The sequence below is a fragment of the Panthera onca genome, chromosome B1, assembly GCF_046562875.1.
Source record: "Panthera onca isolate mPanOnc1 chromosome B1, mPanOnc1 haplotype 2, whole genome shotgun sequence".
Lineage (NCBI taxonomy): Eukaryota > Metazoa > Chordata > Mammalia > Carnivora > Felidae > Panthera > Panthera onca.
Window position 1 is genome coordinate 44,547,291 of NC_138342.1, and position 26,213 is coordinate 44,573,503.

General features: G+C 37.5%; 1 long non-coding RNA gene across 2 annotated transcripts in view; it reads right to left on the reverse strand.

Moving 5' to 3' along the window:
• Positions 1-21,509, reverse strand: part of LOC144616074 (uncharacterized) — a 142,538-nt gene extending 121,029 nt beyond the window's left edge. For both annotated transcript variants that reach the window (XR_014137584.1, XR_014137583.1), the window contains exons 1-2: positions 21,340-21,509; positions 6,543-6,629 (exon numbers count right to left, since the gene is read on the reverse strand). This is a non-coding gene — a long non-coding RNA (uncharacterized LOC144616074). The remainder of the gene's footprint in view (positions 1-6,542; positions 6,630-21,339) is intronic.
• Between the last annotated feature and the right edge of the window lie 4,704 nt (positions 21,510-26,213).

Sequence of the window (26,213 nt, forward strand, 5' to 3'; positions counted from 1 at the left end):
AATCGTAATGAATACAGACTTTTTGAGAAACACCAGTCCAGATGATCTAAGTTTCTTCCCTTTAGTTGATAAAACCAACGACTCTATTTGATCCACACATAGTTGAGGCAGCATGGTGAACAGAACACTAAATTCAGGTTTCTACTCCCACTTTGGCTACTAACCATCTGTATCAACATAAGCAATCCATTAGCTGACCTCCAAGGCTCCATCTATCACTAACAGTTACTGGTCCTGGGGAAGATCTTGGAGTCCACAGTGAGTCATAGGTTCCAAGAGTGCCTCCAAAACACCTCCAGCATGAGAATATTCAGCCAGTCACAGGTTGATTAGCTCCTTGACCAATGCTCAGTCTATCAAGAAATTTTCGACCCAACAATGATTCATAACTAATTCATCAGTGGGAATGCCATGCAAAAATAAGGATTGATTTTTATTGAAAATTGTTAGAAATACATCTATTCTTTTTCCTTTGCCCTTCTCATTGAATTTCTTACAAGTAAAATATATTGAATCCATCTGTTAATTGGTATGCCCATGGCTGGTGCCTTGGTCCAAGATCTGCTCATTGATCTCCCAACTGTTCTCCAAATCCATGTTGTCCTTTCTCTGCTAATACAGCCCCCACATCATTACACCAGTCACCTATCTAAATGTTAATCTGATCCATCTCCTTCCTACTTAAAGACTATCAAAGAGCTCGAAGTCCAGATTCTTCAGCACTGTTTCCAATATCATATCTGACCTCAAATGACATTCCCCAAATCAACTCTAACAACTGTTCTCACCTCCCAAGACCTTTACTCTTAGGGACTTTTGGATTCAAGAATCTCCAAATCCAATCTGTCCTCAACTAAATAAAGTTATGAAATAAATTTTATTACTACACACAAGCTGCTCTCTTGCCCTAAATCCTATCCCTTTTGCATAAGATTTTTTGCAAGGATAGAATTTCTTTAAAGAATCAAAAGGAGCTCCTGTAATCAGTAACTATTTTGGGTACACTTTATTTTTTAATGCCACTCAGCCTCCAAATTTATATGGTTTGTAACTCATTTAACTGGTTAATCATTCATATAACAATCATTTATGAATCTTGTGTGTCCTATATTTGATGAAATATATATTAGGCTATCTGTTGGCTCTACCCTAGGGAATAATGTGTTTTTTCTAAGCATTTCAATTACTCAAATATTTCATACTTGAGGTCAATACTACAGCATGCTATGTAAATTATTTTAATGTAATGACACACATAATTAAAATTTTTTTTTCATAAAAAATCATGGTGGGAGACCAAGAAATTGAGGCAATATTTACCTCTTTGATGTCACCTTCTTTCAAACTGACTTAAAATTTCAGAGTTGGTATTTTTGTTCCTGCTCGTATTAGTTGACGTGACCTTTAAATGTCCAGCAAGAATCAAACAGGATTCCTTTGATATATGTCTATCTTATAACCATACTTTCAGTTTCAAATCTGTAAAGAAAAAATATTAAAAAAACATTTCTTCTGCAAAATGGCAAGTTTGGAGTCCTTGGTGGCAAACAAAATCCTTTTATCTTCATCTGTAAAGAATCTTACTTTTTGTTAAGAAGCAATTGTCATCCTCTTCTGGTATAGACCTTGAAGGCAGGGATCCCAGCCAACTTGTCCGCTACTGTAGCATCAGTGCCTAGAATGGCGCTTGGCTCAGAAAGTAGGCACTCAATGAAAACATATCAAGTGGATTTATGAATAGGCAAAAGGAGGTGTTGCACAACCACAAAACAGAAGGTCTCCATATAAATGAATTCCTTAAAGTGTGCTATTTCACCAAATATAGGCATTTTTTAATCCACTACTGCTAAATTCATGATGTAAGGAAAGAGTTTTGGCTTTCTGAAAGACATACATTTGGTGTTGATTTGCATTCCTTTCATCAAGACCTTTCATAAGTACTATATTCAGAAATGGTTTTGTAAATCTGCTACTTTCCCCTATTTGTAGGTATTTAGCCAAAGGAAGGTAGTTTGCACACACCTGTTTTAGAGAAACAACCTCTCCCTGTTAGTAATGCATGGCAAACTTTAATGGACATAAAAAATTACCTGGGATGGGGCGGCTGGGTGGCTCAGTTGGTTAAGTGTCTGACTTCAGCTCAGGTCATGATCTTGCAGTTTGTGAGTTCGAGCCCCACATTGGGCTCTGTCCTTACAGCTCATATCCTGGAACCTGCTTTGGATTCTGTGTCTCCCTCTCTCTCTGCCCTTCCCCAGCTCACATTCTGTCTGTCTGTCTCTCTCAAAAATAAATAAACATTAATAAAATTTTTTTTAATTACCTGGGCATTTGATTTAAAAAAAACTCAAGATTTCTTTATACTCTAGAAATTCTAATTTGAAAGGTCTGGGGTGCAACCTATATTCCTAAAAAGCTCTCCAGATTATTTTGATGAGGACTACTCTGTAAGAAACACTATATTTGAGGCTAAGAGCAAACATTATTTGTTTTTTTAATATATGAGTAATGTTTGTGAATGTTGGAACAGAACATGCTTTACGAAATATTAGGAAGTCTAAATAATTTCAGATTTTCAGTTAGTAATTATACTACCAAGAGTTCTTCCTTCCTGGAAGAATACCAGTTATAAATTCTATGGTCTGAATTAGACAAGTATCATTACAGAGAATGTTAGTGAGAAGGAAGATGGCAGTATTATATATTACAGACACCCCATCCCTGTGTTATCAGTGAGAAGTAGGCACCTGAATTCTAGCACTTGTGTGCTATGAATTAATTAAATGATCTTGAGAAAATCGCTTAATCTCTACCTCCAATTCCTCATTTATAAAATGGGATTAACCCGTACCTACATACTTCATAAAAACTTTCTAGGGGAAGGGGCACCTGGGTGGCTTCAGTCGGTTGAGCGTCCGACTTCGGCTCAGGTCATGATCTCACAGCTTGTGAGTTTGAGTCCCACATCAGGCTCTGTGCTGACAGCTTGGAGCCTGGAGCCTGCTTCAGATTCTGTGCCTCCCTCTCTCTCTGCCCCAACCCACTTGCATCCTGTCTCTGTCTCTCTCAAAAATAAATAAACATTAAAAAAAAATTAAAAAAAACTTTTTAGGGGAAAAACATATTATATAACAGTGATTTGAACCGTTCAAAAGGAAGATATTTTATAAATAAAATATTGGGATGTTGCTCTACTTCAATAAGTTTGATGCTGCGAAAGAAAGTTAGAAGCAGGAAAGCTCCCACCGAAATAACTATTCAAACTAAGTAAGCCTGCCACAGTTTTGTGGATGCTGGCAGAAGATATGAGACTCTTGAGTCAGAGACAAAGAAAGTTACTAGTTGCAGCAAAAGGGATAACAGGAGTATCAGTATGGTTGTACCAGTGCCCAAGTCCCACAAGGCAATGTTGAGAGCCCAGTGGAGCCTGCATATGCAGTGGAGTGAGTCACTCAGAGGAGAGCCAAAGCTTAGGGAATCTGCAGCTTTTATAAAAAGCAGTAAGCAAGCCTGTTTGTCTGAAAGGAGACCAGGTGCAATACAAGAACCGCAATGTATTATCTTCTCAGGATTGCCAGCTACATTATCAATCCTGAGAAGTGGCCCAGGTAAGAGAAAAGTCAAAGCCCCAGGATTTTGGCACATTCAGCAAGACACGTAAGGGCACAAGAAGCTCATATCTGACTGTATCTCAACATATAGGGCATAATAATACAAATAAAGAAAAATTTTAAATAAGGTTATATGTTTTCTTAAAGAAATATGATTCTAGGGGTGCCTGGTGGCTCAGTTGGTTAAGCATCTGATTCTTTTTTTTTTAATGTTTATTTATTTTTGATAGACAGAACACAAGGGGGAGGGGAAAAAAAGAGGGAGACACAGAATCTGAAGCAGGCTCCAGGCTCTGAGCTGTCAGCACAGAGCCCAACAGGGGACTCAAACCCACAGACCATGAGATCATGACCTGAGCTGAAGTCAGTCACCCAACCAACTGAGCCACCCAGGCACCCCTTAGTGTCAGACTCTTGATCTCAGCTCAAATCTTGATATCAGAGTTGTGAGTTCAAGCCCCACAGTGGGCTCCATGCTGGGCGTGAAGCCTACTTTAAAAAAAATTAAATAAGTAAAATACAATAAAAAAAATAAAAGAATTATGATTCTAATTCCAAGGGAAAAAAATGCATGAAGGAAGTTTTACCATGCTCTACGTTCCATTGTCTTTGGAAAGAAGATCACAAGACTAAAATGTGAAGACTCCTAACTTTCTATTGTTCCTGTTAACAGATAACCATTTTAAAAGCCACTACTTTAATCTGTAGACTTGAAAAATGACGAAAAACTCCTGAAGTAACTGCCTCATCACAGAAATATCCTCAAAATAATGGTTGGTTTCTATGAACTGAGAATAGGAGAATAGTCACTAGGACTACCATGGAATCATGAAAGTGAAGCCAATAATAAGTATGTGATGGAAGAGGAAGAAGGCATGGGGAACGGAGAAATAATATATGGATAGCAAGTCTGGTTTTCAAGATTCAGTTGGATTTAAAGCAGCACAGAAAGAGCAGGAGGGTTCCACATCCTGTTTTCTCTCCTTTATATTGTGAAAGTATGGATGAGGGCCAGTCATTCTCAGCCAGGTTTTGAAGTGCATCATTTGGCTGCCAGATGCCCATTATACTAATTGGATCACTAGCCTCCTCTATGTCTCATTGACACAAGGATTCCAGGGCTACCGATTTCTTTTGCAGCATTAAAATTTAAGAATACCCACGCATACAATAAACTATAAAATATTCACATCGGCCTATACTCCACTTTTGTATTATACTGTAACTCCAGAATGATTCTTCAGTAGCCTACTTGAGTGATGTGAAGGAATGCCAATACTAAATAGGTTTCTCATGCTAAGACATTTAATTTTTTTTTTTAATTTTTTTTTCAACGTTTTTTATTTATTTTTGGGACAGAGAGAGACAGAGCATGAACGGGGGAGGGGCAGAGAGAGAGGGAGACACAGAATCGGAAACAGGCTCCAGGCTCCAAGCCATCAGCCCAGAGCCTGACGCGGGGCTCGAACTCACGGACAGCGAGATCGTGACCTGGCTGAAGTCGGACGCTTAACCGACTGCGCCACCCAGGCGCCCCAAAGACATTTAATTTTATACTTCCGGAGCATATACTTGAAGCATTTGAGAATATTTACAGTTTGACTAGAATCATCATCTTCCTTAAGACTTTTCTTGTTAAGCCTATACATACAACTGCTCCAATCCAACAAATAACAAAAATTAGAGTATTTTTGTTAGGAATAGAAAAAAAAAATTTAATACCTCCACATTCAGAAATTAAAATGATTACAAAAATATACACACGGCTATATATGTATATTGTATATTGAATTCTAAGAAGAGTCTATGAACATCATTAATTAGTTATAGATACATTGATTCGTTTTATTCTCCATTTAAAAGGAGAAATCTGAATAAATATTAATATCAATCTCCATTGAATGAACTGGTGCTAAATGAAAGTAACTTTCCATAAAAATGTCTACATATTCATGATTTATAAAATGAGATTTTCTATTAATGCTACATTATTTAACTTTTTCCAAGAAAGACTCATATACACAACGGATCTTATATTAAACAGAGATCTGGGTTGCAGACAACAGAATCCACTGTGATTGATTTAAGAAAGAAAGGATTTACTACAGGTATTAGGTAGTTTATAGAATCTTTGGAAAGGTTAGTGAAATCATTTCTAGGCCAAACTTCCAGGAACAACTTGGTGAAGATGCTGAGCAGACCCCAGAACTACACTGTTTCCACCACAGTCAGGAAATTAGAGCCACCACATCTGAGCAAAGAGTCATGCGGTTTTTGCCAATTCCTGTACCACCAAAATGGATGCCCCCATCCTACCTTTTCTGCATATTAATGTCATAAAAATATATCCGTCAGAATCTAAATCATGAACCCATATCCTAAAAGACAAGTGGGGGGGAGGGGCTGGAAAAGGTAGGTTTTGTTTTATTGCTTTGGTTTGGTTTTATGTTCTACATTGAGATGGTGGGGTTTACATTATTGAGAACTATAAAAAATGTAGCCATTTCAAAATGCAGCCGTGTTCAAAAGATTGTGGGTAACCTCAAATTGCAAATGTCAACTTCAGATTTTTATCACAAAATTTAGGGTACTTTACTTAATACATTTTCCATGTTTTTTCTCATTCTAGATAAGTAAATGGAGTGTCTTAGCAGTCCAGTCATTTTTTATTGTTTTCTTATTTTGCTTATAATAAATTTTGGTCTTCATCCTATTTTCAGTTTTAGTTTCCTCTAGATTGGTTTGAAAACTCATTATTACATTACAGAGTTCAAAGCACAAACCCCAAACTATTATATATTTCTTTTGGCCAATATTCAATTTGTAACATGTCTTTTGTCTCTGAAGTTCTGTTAAACTCTACATACCACCTGCCACTGTTTTCCTTAGGGGACGGCTAAGACCTAGATAGAACATTTCTGTGTCACTTACTCTCGATAGATTGTGGTCTGGCAGAGTTGGAGCTGTACTTCATTTGGAAAACTATGAAATGACATTCTTCTTTTGACGTAGTTGAATCTTAAAAAAAGAAAGAAAACAAACAATAGCTTACAGAAGGGCTAAAGTTAAATGATTATGAGGTTCTATATCAGCTCAGCTCCCTTTCACGTTTCTGATAACCAAAAAAAGAGTCGATTTTATGTGTTCTCCAAAGTCTGGCCATTTTTTATGTGGTAGATGTTGGCAGTTGTAATCTTCTTTATCTGGATTAATAAGAATTTGGTATGATTCTAATAGAGCAAAACTTCTCCTATGGAAGGGAAGGAGTAGGAGACGTTGATAGTTGATAGGAGACGTAGGAGATGGTCTTCCCCAACATTCCATAGTGTTAGACACCCCACCTCTATGACAGAATTGTAAGAATCCCACCAGGACTTAGCTTGCTCAGCAGAGCAATCAGGATAAACCATTGGCCAGAAAAAATTAAATCTATTGGTGCCTGGGAGTCTTTCATTGGAAGATGTTAGAAGTGAGAAATTCAAAGGTGAATTTTTCCCCTCTTCTAAAGTATTAGGTTATAATATACATAAATATTGCATCTGTCTTCTATAGTTAAGAAAAACTATGATGTGGTACTAAATCTTTAAAATATTTTCATTTTCAAAAGGTTAAAAACAAAGATATGCTTATACCACTTCATACCATATACAAAGATTAACTCAAAATGGATCAATGACCTAAATATAAGATGTAAACACTATTAAACCAGAAAACATAGGGATAAACCTTCATGACCTTGGGTGTAGTAATGGACTATTAGATAGAATACCAAAAGCACAAGCAGCAAGACAAAAAATAAATGGAGCTTCATCACAATTACAAACTTTTTGCATCAAAGGACATTATCAAGAAAATGAAAAGACATATACAGTGGGAAAAAATATTTGCAAACCATATATCTGACAAGGGTTTAATATCCAGAAGACAAAGAATTCCTACAACACAATAACAAGACAAACAAGCCAATTTAAAAATGGGCGAAGGACTTAAATAGATATTTCTCCAAAGAATGTAAACAAATGACCAATAAATACTTGAAAAGATGCTTAATATTCTTAGTCACTTTGGAAATGCAAATTAAAACCACAAGGAGTTACCACATCACACCTACCAGGATGGCTCTAATTTAAAAAAGAGAAAAGGGAAAAACAACAAGTGTTGGTAAGTATGTGAAAAATTAGAACAATTGGAACCCTTGGGCATTGCTAGTGGGGGTATAAAATGGTACAGCTGCTTTGGAAAACAGCTTGGTAGTTACTCAAAAAGCTATAGAATGATCATATGACCCAGAAATTCCACTTCCAGGTGATCCATTCCCCAGCTACCAATTCTGGCAACCACTGAAAATCATTTGTTTTCTTTCCTTTGGTTGTGCCTTCCACACTATCATGTAAGTAGAATCATACAATACATTGCTTTTTGTGTCTGACTTAGCAAAATGCATTTAAAGATCTCCCTGTCTCATGTGAATCAACAGTTTCTTTTAATTGTCCAGCTGTATTTCATTGCATACATGTATCAGTTTATCAACTCACCTGTTGAAAAATATTTATAAGGACTATCCTCAAATTTTCCTTTTCATTACTAAAGAATTAAAACTCCATTTAATTACTAAACAAGCATAGTTTTTTGCGTTGATAATTTATTTTAATTCTGTGAAATATTTATGATGTACAGACTTTATTATTTATAAGAAGGCTTAACTAACTAAAAGCTCTCATTTTCTGACCTGCTAGGTAACAGTTTTCTGTAATGGCTACTAGATTAAATGATTTGAAATGTTAAGGTGCTTAAACACTTAAGTAACAACGGCTACATGTCATGAGCATATCTTTTTAATGCCATTTTAACCATTTTTAAGTGTACAATTCAGTGGCATTAATTACATTCATATCATTGTGCAACCATCATTCACTCTGTTTCCAAATATTTTCCATCATCCCATATAGCAACTCTGTGACCATTAATAATCCCCCATCCTCTCTTTCCTGTAGGCCCTGACAACAACCACTATATTCTCTGCTCCTATGAGTTTGACTATTTTAGGATCCTTCATATAAGTGGAAAGATGATATTTATTGTTCTGTGATGGGCTTATTTCATTTAGCATAATATCCTCAAGTTTTATCCATATTGTCACAGGTATCAGAACTTCATTCTTTTTGAAGGCTAAATAATATTACATTGTACAGATAGGCCACATTTGCTTTATCCATTCGTCTGTTCATAGACATTTAGGTTATTCCCCATCTCAATGATTGTAAATAGTGCTGCAATGGACATGGGAGTGCAAACATCTCTTGAAGATACTAATTTCAATTCTTTTAAATAAATACCATAAGTGGAATTGTTGGATCACATGGTAGTTCTATTTCGAATTTTTTTAAAAAAAATTTTTAACGTTTATTTATTTTTGAGACAGAGAGAGACAGAGCATGAACAGGGGAGGGGCAGAGAGAGAGGGAGACACAGAATCTGAAACAGGCTCCAGGCTCTGAGCTGTCAGCACAGAGCCCGACGCGGGGCTCGAACTCACGGACTGCGAGATCATGACCTGAGCCGAAGTCAGACGCCCAACCGACTAAGCCACCCAGGCGCCCCTATTTTGAATTTTTTTGAGAAGACTTTATACTGTTTCCCACAGCAGTGGTACCATTTTACAGTCTCATGAACAATGTACAAGAGTTCTAATTTCTCCACATCCCCAGCAACACTCATGGTCTTTTGATTTTATGATAATAGTCATTCTAACAGGTATGAAGTGATATTTTATTGTGCTTTTGATTTGCATTTCCCTGATAATTACTGAGCTTAAGCATCTTCTCATATACCTGGTGGCCATTTGTATGCTTTTGGAGAAATGTCTGTTTAGTTTTTGCCCAGTTTTCAATTGGGTTATTTGGGTTTTTTGCTATTGAATTGTAACAGTTTCTTCTGTACTTTAGATATTAATCCCTTACCAGATAAATGATTTGCAAATATTTTTTTCCATTTCATAGATTGTCTTTTTTATTTTGTTGATTGTTTCCTTTGATACACAAAAGCTCTTTAGATTGATATAGTCCTGTCTATCTATTTTTGCTTTTGTTGCCTGTACTTTTGGTGTCCTATACCTGAAATAATTGCCAAGATCAATGCCATGATGGAATATATCCCATTCACAATAGCATCAAAAAGAATTAAATACTTAGAAATACACTTAAGCAAGGAAGTAAAATATGTGTACACTGAAAACTACAAAACATTAATGAAAGAAATTAAAGAAGATATATACAAATGAAAAGACATCTCATGTTCATGGATTGGAAGATTTAATATTGTTAAAATGTCCACACTACCCAAAGCGATCCACAGATTCAATGCAATCCCTATCAAAATCCCAAAGGCATTCTTTACAGATATTAAAACAAAACAAAAAAAAAAAGCCAACCTTAAAATATGGAACCACAAAGGATCCTCTATAGCTAAAACAATCTTGACAAAGAAAAACAGAGCTGGAGGCATCACACTTCCTGGTTTACAAATATATTACAAAGTTACAGAAATTAAAATAGTATGGTACTGGCATAGAGACAGACATACAGACCAGTGGAACAGAATAGAAACCCAGAAATAAATCCATGCATATATGATCAACTGATCCTCAGCAAGGGCACTAAGAATATATAATGAGGAAAGAATAGTCTCTTCAACAAATAGTGCTGGGAAAATTGGATATCCATACGTAAAAGAATGAAATTGGACCTTTATCTCACACCATACACAATCATCAACTCAAAATGTAATAAAGACTTATACATTTTATATGTAATAAATATTTACATTTACATTTACATTTTCCATTAAGGATCCATGATTCTTAAAAAATTACTGATTCTTAGGCTAGGGTACAGAAAATACAAGATAAGCCAGAAGAAGCATCTTACAGTGCCAGAAAGTAAGTTAGCACTTAAAAAAAGAAAAGAAAAAGATATGGGTTTGTGGAAAGAACACAGGAAACAACTCTTAAAAGCTCCCGATGGCCAGAGCTGGGATAATTTGAACAATACAATAAACACGGATAGTAGCTAATTACAAGCCAAAGAATAAAATAAATATCCATAAGTCAATAAATATCCATGAGTTCACACTGATATAAATACACGAATGAATGAATAAATGAAAAAAAAAAGGCTATTCTTTCTATAGAAGAACTATAATTACAGGAAGAATGAGGAAAATGGAAAGCCATCAGCAGAGTACTGCTGACTTAAAAAACAAAACAAAAAAAACCAGTGGCACCTGGGTGGCTCAGTTGGTTAAGTGTTGGACTTTGGCTCAGGTTATGATCTCGAGGTTTGTGAGTTTGAGCCCAGCATTGGGCTCTGTGCTGACAGCTCAGAGCCTGGAGCCTGCTTCAGATTCTGTGTTTCTTTGCCCCTCCCCTGTTCACACTCTATCACTCTAGCTCTCTCAAAAATAAATAAACATTTTTAAAATTTTTTTTAAAAAGCCAGCCATTTTACCAGCAAAATGAGTTTATTCAAAAACAGAGAATTGCAATACAGGACAAGCAAACTTTGGAGAACCACAGGCAAGTCCAGAGAATAGAAGAGAGGGGTTTGTTTTTATGGTGAAAAGGAAGAAGTTGGAAAGCGGCTATTTCACAGATGAATTCATGGCTTCTCATTGGCATAGTGTGGCAGTTTCTCAATGGCTGGGCTGTTTCTGGACAAGGAGAAATTCTCCTTCTTCCTACTCGGATATGTAAAGTAAGTTTTCTCCTGTTGAGGGTCTGAGTGATAGTGTGTGAGAGCTTCCCCTTCAGGATTTCTGGACTCCATCTTGAATGAGGTTTCTGTTATTTGTTTTCACAGTACCAAAGTAACAATTCCTGCAGGCAACATCCACTGATGAACTAAAATTAGTGAGTGAAACTTTAAAGGTACCCCACACTGCCTCATAGTATCTCTCATCAAATATTAATAACTCTGGTGCTTTTAACATATGTCTACAATTCTTAAATACTCCCTCCAGGAGATAGATCCCCTCGACTGGACTTTATAATTCCAGTGGTTTAGATAGACTTAGTAACTTATTTCCCACAGCACAGAATATGGAAAGAGGAAAATTGTAACTTTACCATGGAGAGACCTGGAACACACCACCTAAGCCAAGCGATCAGGGGTAAGATCACCATTACTAAGACAGATATCATGTACCTCAAATCCACAACCTCAGTCTAATCATGTGGTAAAAAGGCAAACCCAACCTGAAGAACATCTAACCTGTACTCTTCAAAAGTGTCAAGGTAATTAAAGGAACTGTCACAGATTCAGGAGACAAAGGAGACATGACATGACAACTAAAGACAGTGTGGTATCCTGACCTGAATCGTGGAAGAGAAAGAATACCAGGGAAATCTACATAGTCTGTAGTGAATCGCATTTGTTGAACCAATCTTAATTTATTAGTTTTGATCATTGTACCATGACTACATGAGATATTAACATTAGGGGAAGTTGGGTAGAAAGTATACAGGAGCTATCAGTACTATCTTCAAAGCTCTTCTATAAATCTAAAATTATAGAAAAAAAGTTTACAAATTTTTTAGCCTTAGCTAAACACAGGGCTTACACTCAGTAACTTGGAATTAGTGGGTCTCAATCTCAGAGGACTCAAACCAAAAATAAAAAACATATCAGTAGTAACCAATTATTACTAATCACCGGTGCATTTGAATGTGCAAGTTCTCCAAACTAAAATCTCCCAGGAGTGTGGCTGAGGTAGCTGTTTGACTGTTGCTCTGTGAGGTGGTCCTTTTTCAACACACCTGGCTGCAGATACAGAGTACATGAGGAGAATGAATCCCTTTCTTCTAGTCACTGCATCACGGCTAGAGATTAGTACTGGTGGGTGGGTGGCTGAGGTGAGATGAAGCAAATGGAAATTGGTAATTGGCACTTCGTAGAAAGGTGGTTAAAGCATAAGGAATGTAGTTATGTTCACCTCAGTGCTTTCTTCTTACCTAAAATGTACATAACATTCATTTACACATCTACCTTTATGACAATGCAGAGGAAATTCTCTGGTTTACAGTCCTTTTATTCCGAGTTACTCCTATCTGATTACGTACAAACTGTTCATCCCTACCAGTCTCTTTTTGACAACATCCAGAATGGGGATTTCCAATGTGTCACTTCTAGAGCTACTTAAAGAATTAAAAGGGGTCTCTGGGTGGGCAGGGATTTTTGAACTTCGAATATTTCCAAAAACTTAATGAGATCATTAATTTACCTGTTATAAAGCTGCCCAGAATAATATAACTTCTAACTTTTTTTTTTTTTTTTTTTAAGTAGGCTCCACACCCAGCATGGAGCCCAGCACAGGGCTTGAACTCACAACCCTGAGATCGAGACCGGAGCTAAGATCAAGAGTTGGATCCTTAACCAACTGAGCCACCCAGGCAACCCCAGAATACCATAACTTTTATTTGCTTTAGCTGGAATCATGGCAAATTGGCATGAACAAAAGTGCTAACTGATAGTAAGATATATTTTTGATTTGGAAAAGCAGAGAGATAAATTAACTATTAATAAATGACTTTTGTTAGTAGGCAAAGACCTTTGAAAACAGGGGTTTCAATGGGGCAGCAATGACTAAAAGCCAGTGTGTTACTTACTGCATAAAATACTCTGCACTCAGCTCTTGACCCTAAAAGCCACTCTGCCATCAGAATCCTCAGCCTCTATCTGCCCAGCACTTCTTCCTACCCTGGAAAACCTTTTCTGGTGATCTCTGCCAGTACCTTACAAGTGCTTGGTAACTTAATGCTATCTTGATTGCTGTATGCATCCTCAAGAAACTATATACTTCATAGTATACATGATTCATAAAGAGTTGAGTAAATATAGTGTCTATTTTTATACCTTCAGGAACATAATTCTCTACTTAAAATAGGTTCCATGAGAAAGATAAATTTAACTTCCATCATGTTTGTTTATACTTTTTCCAAGTTATAAATTCACAGTTGAGGACTATCTGTACTTACACAAGAATATCAGCTCTTAGTAACAAGGATTTACATGGCTGTAATATTTACCAGGGTTAGGCCCTCCCAGGCTAAAATGGCATAAGGTAGATTCAAGACAATTTGACAAGCACGGAAAATACTGACTTTTGGAACTGTCTGATGCCAAAGATGATGAATACTGGTAATACGGCACTTTATTTTTTAGGATACTCCGGAATGTTTCATATCTTAAAATGTTTAAAAATCAATACCTCTTTTTACTTTATAGCTGGTTTACAAAACATCCTTTAAAGGCTAAAAAATGACAAATGTAAATCCAATTTACCTGAGATTATTAAAATTTTAATAGAAGCAGAGAAGTTTCACCTAATCTTAGAGGCAGAAATCCATATCTATATAACAGATCACTGAAGTTTGTTTAAAGATTAGTAAATTAAAATTACAGAAAACATTTTAATAGGCTTAAACGAATTGATTTACATTCAAAATCAATTATCTCAAATATATAGCTCAAATGTAGTATATACTAGCACCCCAATCATAAATATTTCTTTAATCAATCGATGAAATAAATGAAAGAAGAGAATAGCTTCACCAAACCAAACGAAAATGTAAATACTCCAACCCTCTTTATTTAATCCCATTTTGTTTTCTAAAACCCTAAAATTAAGACAAGGATTAGGAGAGTAGAAATACAGGAAAAATAATTTAGCTTTATGTTTTATGGTGTTAACCTATATTTGCTTAAAATGATAGAAAAGCATAACAGATAATATATTGGAATGACATATTTCATATATTGGAATAATCATATATCAGGAAAAAAATCTTTTTTAATTTCTTTACCTCTCTGAGATTTTCTTGGATTCTTTGCTTGGGTTAAATGAACCTAAGTGCTTAGTGTTTTCAGCTTTTCAAAATCTTTGCTCTGTAAAACAAAGTGTATTTACATGGAATACATTCTACCTGTCCCCACACACACAATTTCTTCTAAAAATTTGGACTAGATTTATAGCATAGGGAACATGTTATGTTTATGTGATCCTGACTTTTAACTTTACAGAGTTTACAGATAAACTCCATTGAAATAACTTTAAGAAACAGATTTACTTAGAAGAATTGAAGTACAAAGTATGGAATTCAGTGGTCATGTTATAGATAGGCAAGTTTGATTACAACCAAGACAATAAAACCATTACAGCAAATTGAGAATTTCTTGCATGATGACAAGCTATTTCTTGATTTATGGCTATGAGTCACCCCATGAATGTAGTTCAATCTCATGTCAACTCAATTAAATAGAGATCACATTCACCAAAAAGACTCCATGGACCTATACAAGAGCATCAACAGTCTTTTTCATCTAGGGAATTCAATTTCAAAATAGTGTTATAGACTTAAGAGTTATGCTAGAAAGTGAAATACAACTCAGTTTGGTTGAGTTTATTTATCCCAATAGGATATGTTTATTTATCCCAATAGAATATCCCATAGAATATGTTTCTTTAAGATTTTATTCCAGGTCTTAGGCCTCAACACAAAAAAGTATGACCTCCATCCAATATCTTGATAACAATTTACTCTTCACATCCCATACCTGATGATGAGAATCTGAACACAGATCTAAGATACCCCTAGACTTATTCTGATAACTTGTTTGCTCTTATTAATAGTAACAATAATAATAGTAATTTATTGAGCCTTTAGTATGTTTCAGGCAATATTGCAAGCACTTTGCATATATTAACTCATGAAAGCAGTTTACATTTTCAGGCTTCCTATGTAAGGAAGAAACTCTCCTGGTTATTTAACATAACTATGACTGACATACAAAATTTGCTGACTTAATTCTTCTGGTTTTTGGCAGCTATTTTAAAAAAAGGAATCAGTGACAACAGCACCATAGTCTACCAAAGCAATATGGCAGAGATAATGCAATACATAATCTTTAAGTCAAGGAACTTTGCTCCACTATACCTCCTGCCTACATTGGGAAGCAAATTAACACTCCCATCTTGGCTGGCACTGTTCTAATGGAATTGAGTAATTTACTCATATAAGTTCATGAAAAAGGAACTTTTAATTGGTTTAACCCTATAATCTTATGTGAATGCCAGCAACCAGAAGAATATTATTATTGATATGATTAATATATAACAATTTAATTGAGCCAAATTTTTTAAAAAACACAAAGTGAATTGCTTTATTTGATGTCAATATATTCTCCAAATACATATAGGAATTTAGCTCGATGAAGCATAATAAACTGTAATTTTCAGAATTCAATTTTACTCTGTGATAGAATATATATAGATAGTAAGCTCAAATTATTTTAATATTAACTATATTAAAATTTCAAACAGATCTACAAAACAGGTGTCATTGTGAAAACAGCCAGTACATTCATATGCATATAAAGAATGGAGGGAAATATACCAAATTGTTACAACTGATCATCTTAGGGATGGAATTTTTAGTCATTTTTATTTTCTTCTTTATAATCTTTCTATAACTGCCAAATTTCTTACACTTAACGTGTATTATTTTATTTTATTCCAAAATTTTAAAAAGCAACATTTTTTTCTGATTATATCAGTGATACATTTACATTTAAAACTGAAAATCTGGGGCGCCTGGGTGGCTCAGTGGGTTGAGCGTCCGACTTTAGCTCAGGTCACGATCTCACAGTCCGTGAGTTCGAGCCCCGCGTTGGGCTCTGGGCTGATGGCTCAGAGCCTGGAGCCTGCTTCGGATTCTGTGTCTCCCTCTCTCTCTGCCCCTCCCCTGTTCATGCTCTGTCTCTGTCTCAAAAATAAATAAATGTTTAAAAAAAAAAAAAAAAAGGACTGCCAATCCCCCATGCAGTCGAAACTCTGAGCAAAAAAAAAAAAGAAAAAAAAGAAAAAAGAAATAAATAAAACTGAAAATCTATTGAAATTCTGTTTATTCACTGCCTCACCAAGTCTGGGTTCAGCTCCCTTTATAGGCATTTCAACCACTGTCTACACCATTAGCACTGCAGTGCTAATGCTAATGAATGTTTAATTGGCTGTCTTCTTTCCTTTACCATAAGCTACACGAAGGCAGGGAACAACTATAGCTGATTGTTAAAGCCCTGTACTTACTACAATGCCCAGCAGACACAGGCACCCAATAAATAGTTGTTGAAATAGAAGTCCTTTCCCTTAAAAATTATAAACTGCAATAGGATCAACATTCCTGCACATACAAATGTTTGCACTTATCCAATTACTCTTACAGGGTAAATTTCTAAAAGTAGAGTTGCAAAAACAAAGCTCTGCACATTCTGAATTTGAATATACATTGTCAAATTGCCCTCCATAATCCCTGGAGAAATTTACATTCCCACCAACAATGGGAAAGTGTCCATTTCCTCATATCCTTGAAACACTGAGTGTTACCACCTTAACAACAAAAGACAAAAAACACACACATTTCCAAAGGAGAGATTACTATCCACTACTATTATATTAGAAAAAAAAATTAATATATTACAGATTTTGCTATTCTTAAAACTACAAAGCTATTAAGGTGCAGATAAAAAAAACTAACCAAACTATATTTTAGAATGAATGATTGCTCATGCTGAATAGTAGTTTATTAGCTGATTGATTCTCTATTTAAGTAAAATAGTGCCCATTCTTCTGTTCAACTTTCTTCAAAGTACTGATAGAGGAGACAATACAAGTATGTAGAAAAATATGTGTAAGTACTTACCTGATAGAGTAAATGTGTAAGAAAACAATCTCATAGGGAAATAAATTGACTGGAGTAGAACAAATACAGGCTCATGTGCAAGTTAGGATCTGGGGAAGAACTCTAAGGTATGGATTCAAAAAACCAGGTGAAATGTGTAACTTACTGTGAAGACAATTATATGTTGCTCTGACAAATGAAGTTGGAAAATGCTCTGTCTTGCTACCCTAGAGCTGCACTTCCAAAAGCCCACTGTTATCGTCCACAGGAATGCTTACTAGTACCCCCAACTCAGTGTGCCCAAAATAAAACGATAATTGGGATAAGCAGCAAAGGGAAAGGGAAAAAGCAAGGCAAAGATGTGGGTCTCACTGCAGTCCAGCCCAGCCTGATCCACAGGGAGCTGCAAACCAGGAATACATGGCAGGGGGGGATTCCTCCTTAAGGCAGGAGGTACCCCAGTACCAGTCATCCCTTAGCTACAGGCCACATTTGAGAGTCTTGGGATGTAACCTCCTGGGCATTCTTGGCAGAGCAACTTTCCTTAACAGGCAATTCTTTTTTTTTTTTTTTTTTTTAATTTTTTTTTTTTACATTTATTTATTTCTGAGAGACAGAGAGAGAGAGAGAGAGAGAGCACGCGTGCACAGTGTGGGGAGGGGCAGAGAGAGAAGGAGACACAGAATCTGAAGCAGGCTCCAGGCCTTGAGCTGTCAGCACAGAGCCTGACGTGGGGCTAGAAGCCACAAACTGTGAGATCATGACCTGAGCCGAAGTGGGACGCCCAACTGACCGAGCCACCCAGGCATCCCTTCAGGCAATTCTTGAAAGAAGGTGCAGCTGTGAGCTGTTGGCAGCCTATATTCATAGCAGCTGAAGAATGGGGGCACCTACTCACCTGAAATACTCTGCTTCAGTTTCCTCTTCCATGAAGTGGAACTAATGATAGCTGCTATTTCACATGCTTTTCAAAACTAAGTAATAATGGGTGAAAGCACTCAGAATAACATTTTACATTACACAGTATATGTAATTCACTTAGAATCACACATAGCAAATAGTAAATGCTCAATAAATGTTATGTTACTGTTGTTGCTGTTGTTGTATCCTCAGAATTACCCACACCAAGTGCCTCATTGCCCAAGTGCCATCCATGTGCCCAGGAGTAAGATTTTTCCTCAAACATTAGTTAAAAGCAATCTAAAGATTTCAGCTCTAGATGGATACACATATCAATTTTATCTGACATTTTCTCTGAGTTCATAATCAAGTAAGGGTAACTTTTCTGTGTTTCTCTTTAAAGAGTAGGGATGGGTATGAAAAACAGCTTTTCTTCTAAAATCAAGAAAAAGACTAGGGTGTCTACTTTCACTACTTTTATTCAACACAATACTGGAAATCCTAGCTGTAGCAATCAGACAAGAAGAAATAAATGGTATCCAAGTTGATAAGGAGTAGGTAAAAGTGTCACTATTTGCAGACAATATGATGCTATATATATAGAAAATCCTAAAGACTCCACCAAAAAACGACTAGAACTGATAAATTCAGTAAAGTTACAGGACACAAAACAAATAAGCCAAAATCTGTTGCATTTCTATATAGTAATATAGCAGAAAGTGGGAGAAAAAGAAACTAAGAAAATAATCCCCTTTACAATTTCCCCAAAAAGAACCAAATATCTAGGAATAAACTTAGCTAATGAGGTAAAAGACCTATATTCCAAAATTATAAAATATTGATGAAAGAAATTGAAGAGGATAGAAACAAATGGAAAAATATTCCATGCTCATGGATTGAGAGAACAAATATTGTTAAAACGTCACTACTACTCAAAGCAATCTACAGATTTAATGAAACCCCTATCAAAACATCAACAGCATTTTTCACAGAGCTAGAACAAACAATACTAAAATTTGTATGAAATCCCAAAAGACCTAAATAGCCAAAGCAATTTTGAGAAAGAACAAAGCTGAAGGTATCACAATCCTAGATTTCAAAATACACTACAAAGCTATAGTAATCAAAACAGTATGGTACTGGCACAAAAATAAACAGAGAACAATGGAGCACAATAGACAGCCCAGAAATAAACCCACACATATATGGTCTATTAATCCATGACAAAGGAGGCAAGAACATACAATAGGAAAAAACAGTCTGTTCAACAAATGGTGATGGGATAAGTGGACAGCTGTACGCAAAGGAATGAAATGAACCACTTTCTTACATACACACAAAGATGAACTCAAAATGGGTTAAAGACCTAAATGTGAGACCTGAATCCATAAAACTCCTAGAAAAGGATATAGGCAGACATTTCTTTGATGTAGGCCATAGAAATATTTCTCTAGACGTATCTTCTCAGGCAAGGGAAACAACAAAAATGAACTATTGGAAATACACCAAAATAAAAAGCCTTCACATAGCAAAGGAAACCATCAACAAAACAAAAAGGCAACCTACTGAATGGTTATTTGCAAGAATATATAAAGAACTTATACAACTCAACATCCCTCCAAATCTAATTTTAAAAATGAGCAAAGGACCTGAACAGACATTTTTCTAAATAAGATGTACAGATGACCGATAGACACATAAAAAGATGCTCAGCATCATCAGGGAAATGAAAATCAAAACCACACTGCATTATCACCTTACACCTGTCAAATGGGTAGAATCAAAAACACAAGAAATAATAAATGTCAGCAAGGATGTGGAGGAAAAGCAACCCTTGTGCACTGTTGGTAGGAATGCAAATGGGTGCAGCCATTGTAGAAAAATAGTATGGAAGTTCCTCAAACCCTTAAAAATAGAATTACCATATGATCCAGTAACCTCATTACTGGATATTTACCCAAATGGGAAAAACCACGAATTTCAAAAGTTATATGCACCCCTAAGTTTATTGCAGCATTATTCACAATAGCCAAGATATGGAAGCAACCCAAGTGTTCATCCAATGATGAATGGATAAAGATGTGGTGTGTGTATATATATATATAATAGAGTATTACTCAGCCATAAAAAATTAGATCTTGCCTTTTGCAACAACATGCATGGACCAAGAGGGTATAATGCTAAGTGAAATGAATCAAAGATAATGCCAGATGATTTCACTCATATGTGTAATTTGAGAAATAAAATGAACAGTTAAAGAAGACCAAACAAACAAACAAACAAACAAAAAATTAGGCTCTTAATTACAGAGAACAAACTAGTGGTTTCCAGAGGGGAGGCAGGAGGGGGGTATGAATGAAATAGGTGAAAGGGATTAAGAATACACTTATCTTGATGAGCACTGAGTAAGGTACAGAATTGTTGAATCATTATATTGTGAATCTGAAACTAATATAACACTAAGTTAATTACATTTCAATTTTAAAAAGGGGGGGGGTAGCTGGAAAAAAAAAAGAGTGGGGATGGGAACTATCTAAATGTTGGCTGAGATTTGGTTCTGTGGCAGACCCTCACTAGATGGATTCTTCGTCTAGTTCTTGATAGGAAAACCAAAACTAAAAATAAACCCCTCTCTCATCTAAGATGTGTGACCCCAATCAGGAGAGACCAGAGTTTTCCTCAAGAGTTCCCACAAAGATACACCCCATACTTGGAGCGACACTGTTAAAATCAGCCCCAGGAGCCAAATCTCTGACCCTTGCATTCTCCAGAGGCAAATACAGAAAATTTAGACTCCTCCTCCTCTTCTATCTCCTGTTGGAAACTAAGTTGACCTCTTAGTCACAGTTGACTAAAGAGAGTGGGATGATCAGTGGCCAGTGGATAGGGTTCCCAGCCGAGAGATGGCAGCGATTTTGCCCGTCTAGGAATGCCAGCAAATTCGAGGAGGGGGCGGGCTTCGCTGCGAAGGCTTCTTCACCCCAGGTCCTGGCGAAGGAGCCCCGCGGTGCGGCTACCTTTCGGAACCGGCACACCAAAGGGAGCCGCGCGGGAGACACAGCCCTGGCAGCCGCGAGCAGACGCCTGGGCGGCTGTTACCTTTTCGTGCTCGGGGTCAGTCCACAAGGGAGCGCCAGGATCCCCGACGCCCGCCCGCTGGAGCCTTCCCCTCTCCCGCTGCCTGGGGACTGGGCCAGGGCCACCCAGGAGCCTGGCGGGGGGGGTCGTCCTCCCCGGGGACGCAAGGCGCTTCACTCCAGCTAGGTGGCGAAACGCGGGGGCGGTGCCGAAGATGGGGGCGGGGAGGGTGCCGGAGGACCCGCCTCTGGCCCCGCCCCCGGGCTGAACCACCCTTTGGGTTCCTCCTTTTTGGGCGTCTCAAAATAGGAGGCCCACGGGTTAGCCGGGGATAGCGAGGGAGGCGCTAGCGTGGCGCTATAGCTGGGAAAGGAGCCGCAGGCATGGAGGTGGGGAAATTTGAACTTTTATTTTTATTAGGAAATTACTAAGGATAAGCTATACAGGTAGATGTAACATTTACAGTCGTTCTTAAAATAATATGTGACTGTGAATAAATTTAGCGGGAGTAAGGGAGACCCCCCACTCCCACTCCAGTCCGGGGTGGTGACTGGCAGGGAGATGCCCTGAGGTGCAAGTTTGAGAAGCGCTCTGTGTACGTGGGTGCTTCTTTCTGGAAACGTGAGCTCCCGCCTGGCTGGCCGGGCTCAGGGTCCGGCTCTAGTACACGCCCTCGACCTGTCCTACGCTTGGAGCCAACCCTACCCCACCTCCCCAGTGCAGGTGGGCAGAGGACCGGGGACCGGCCCTAGTCAACCTCCTGGATCAGGAAAGTCTGAATCTCGTATCTGGGCCCCCATGGAAAACACTGAAATCTTGGGGGATAAAAAGCCATAAGCAGAACTTGAGGGAAGTTGTCGTGAAAGCCATGGTCTGTACTTTGGCTCCAGGGTAAACGGTACTGATGGCTCAAGGGGCCCTGAAAATTCTTTTCCTGGGCCGATTTATAAGTTATTGCTTATAATTTTGGTGGGACAACTTAAACAAGCAAACAAACGAACAACAACAAAAAAAAAACCCATTTGCTTTCAGTTTCATAGGAAACGAAGTTAAATACACTTTACTTATGAAGGTTTTCTCTACATCAAGCAATTCTCTGTGACACTAGCTGGGAGACCTACAATTTCACTTGATTTGAACACTGTCAGTGTGGACGGAGTGTCAGATAAGGGCTCAGTCCCTCAAGACTCCTCCCACCCTACTTCAGATGTCAATTGCAAGTAGTAGGTGACCAACAACTTCTGTCCAATTTGGCTACAGATTGGAGATTCCCACCATCTTCTTCCTTGGATTTGATTATCTGCTAGAACAGTTCACAGAACTCAAGGGAAAACTTACTTATGTTTACCAGCTTACTAAAGGATATGATAAAGGATACAGATAAACAACCAGATGAAGAAGTACATAGAGGGAGGACTGGGAGGGTGCTGACCTCAGGAGAGTCTGTTCCCATGGAGTCGGGGTGCATCATCTTCTCTGGAAGCTCTCCAAACCCCATGCTATTGGCATTTTTATGGAGGCTTCTTCATGTAGGCACAATCAATTATCATCAACTCCTTCTCTGGAGAAGGTGGGGGGGTGGGCAGACCCAAAATTTCCAAGCTTCTAATTATGGCTTCATCTTTCTGGGGACCCCCCCCCCTCATCCAGGAGCCATGTAGGAGCCTATTAAGCATCGCCTCCATAGAAAAAAAGATGCTTCTAACGCTCTTAACATTAAGAATTGACAGGGCTTTTATGAGCCCTGTATCAGGAATGGTTCCTCATTGTCGTGAGGATAAACTCCTAACTCTCATTAGATTTTAAAGACTCTTTTTAGTTAGCCTCATTCCTTCCACTTTCTTCTTTAGCCTCACATCTTTTTAGCCTCCCTGCCTCTCCGTCTCCTGCCACACCGCTTTCCCAATGGCTCTTGTTAAAACACTCTGATTTCTTCTAGGTACAGGAATGCATCTTTAATCACTCAGGCTGAAATGTCTTTGGCCTTCTTTTCCCTGGCTGGCTTCTACTGTTCCATCAGGTCTCTGATTAGATGATTTTGTCCAGGGTAGTTTCCCCTCCACAGGCTCTTATAATCACACTATAACCTCACCACAGCACCTATCATACAGTATTGTAATTGCCCATTTCCCCCTATTTCACCACCAGACTGAGCTATTAACCTGTGCCCAAAAGGAAGCTGCAAATGTAAAGAACCTGGCCCTAGGGGCACCTGGGTGGCTCAGTCAGTTGAGCATCCTACTTTGGCTCAGGTCATGCTCTTATAGACGGTGAGTTGGAGCTCCCTCTCTCTCTCTCTCTGCCCCTCCCCTACACATGCGCTCTCTCTCTCTCTCTCTCAAAAACAAATAAACATTAAAAAATAAATTAAGAAGTAAAAAATAAATAAATAAATAACCCGAGCCTGGTACCAATCCCAGTTCCTGCCTTTATGAGTTGTGTGTACTTCAGCAAGTTTCTTAACCTGTCTGGGTCTTAGTTTCCTATCTGTAAAGAAAGAGGATCACTATAAAGATTACTAAGACAAGGCATGTAAAGCGTTTGTATGTAGCTAAGCGATTTGTAGATGCTCACTAAATAGTAGTTATAAATGGTAACAATTCTGTCCCAAAGTGTCTTCCCTAGACTGAACTCCTCTCAAAAGAGTTCTTATCACCATCAAGTGGAGAGAGGAAGAAAAAACTATAATTTCCCTGACCTCCAAAATACTCGTTAGCTGTATATACTTGAGGAGGTTATTTAGTCTTTCAGCCCTCAGTTTCTCGATCTGAACTTGCATAAGTAGTATCATCATAGGATAGCCATGAAAGTATTTTGAACAGATACAGCATTAAAAAAAATTTTTTTTAATGTTTATTTTTGAGAGACAGACAGAGTGCAAATGGGGGAGGGGCAGAGAGAGACAGAGACATACAATCTGAAGCAGGCTTCAGGCTCTGAGCTGTCAGCACAGAGCACAACATGGGACCTGAACTCACAGACTGTGAGATCATGACCTGAGCCGAAGCCAGAAGCTGTAAAACAGCAAACTCTCACTTTTAGCTATGACTCTTATCATTTTCCTTCCTGCATTCTTTTTACTAGATAAGACAATGAAAACTACTTGGCAATGAAAAAGAATGAAATCTCACCGTATGCAACAACATGGATAGAATTAGAGTGTCTTACGAAACAAAATAAGTCAGAGAAAGACAAATATCATATGATTTGACTTACATGTGGAATTTAAGAAACACAACAGATGAACATAGGGGAAGGGAAACAAAAATAAGATAAAAACAGAGGGCAGCAAACCATAAGAGAATAATACAGAAAATAAACTGAGGGTTGCTGGAGGGGAGATGGATAGGGGATGGGCTAAATGGGTGATGGGCATTAAGGGGGGCACTTGTTGGGATGAGCACTGTGTGTTGCATGCAAGTGATGAATCACTGTGTTCTGCTGAAACCAATATTACACCATATGTGAACTAACTTGGATTTAAATAAATAAATTTTTAAAAATGAAAATGTATATACCACAACTGTGTGTGAAGTGGTAGATGTTCGACTGATGAATGGATAAAGAAGATGGGGTATATATAATGGAATATTACTCAGCGATCAAAAAGATTGAACTCATGCCATTTGCAACAATGTGGATGAAACTAGAGTATATTATGCTAAGCAAAATGATTTCACTCATATGTAGAATTTAAGATACAAAACAGATGGGGCGCCTGGGTGGCTCAGTCGGTTAAGCAGCCGACTTTGGCTCAGGTCATGATATTGCGGCTCATGGGCTTGAGCCCCATGCCGGGCTCTGTGCTGACAGCTCAGAACCTGGAGCCTGCTTCGAATTCTGTGTCTCCCTCTCTCTCTGCCCCTCCCCCACTTGCACTCTATCTCTCTCTGTCTCTCAAAAATGAATAAAAAATTTAACAACAAAAAAGACACAAAACAGATGAACGTAAGGGAAGGACAGCAAAAATAAGATAAAGACAGAGAGGGAGACTAACCGTAAGAGACTCTTAGATACAGAGAACAAACTGAAGGTTGTTGGTGGGGTGTTGGGTTGGGGAAGCACTAAAGGGGTGAAGGGCATTAAGGAGGACACTGGTTGGGATGAACACTGGGTGTTATATGTAAGTGATGAATCACTAAATTCTATTCCTGAAATTATTAATACACTATATGTTAACTAACTTCGATTTAAATGAAAAAAAAGAAGTTATAGTAATTCCAACCTAGTTTTAATCCATCTAAAGCCCTATATTGACTGCTACAGATAAGTTCATTAATATGAAATATTCATATTTTAAACACATTATCGAATATTGCTATTTAAATAATATTGAGAATTTTTTATTAATTTTTAAATGTTTATTTATTTTTAAAATACAATTTATTGTCAACTTGGCTTACATACAACACCCAGTGCTCATCCCAACAAGTGCCCTCCTCAATGCCCATCACCCATTTTCCCTTTCCCCCACCTCCCCATCCACTCTCAGTTTGTCCTCTGTATTTAAGAGTCTCTTCTGGTTTGCCTCCCTCCCTCTCTATTTGTAACTTTTTTTTTTTCCCCTTCCCTTCCCCCATGGACTTCTGTTAAGTTTCTCAAGATCCACATATAAGTGAAAACATATGCTATCTATCCTCTGAGAATTTTTTCTAAATTAATGAATATTTATTTTGGAAAATTTCAATCTTTATATACTGAGTTTTCCATAACAAACTTTTGTCCAAACAATAAATGGCCTAAGCAGTACAATTAAATTGTTTCTTTAAAAATAACCACTCATTTCACCACATTTTTTGGTTTCAGATATTAGTAATTTTGAAAGGACCAAAATTATTTTTCAAGTATTGACTATTGTCAAAAATATCTGTTTAAAATTTAACTTTGTTAAAAAG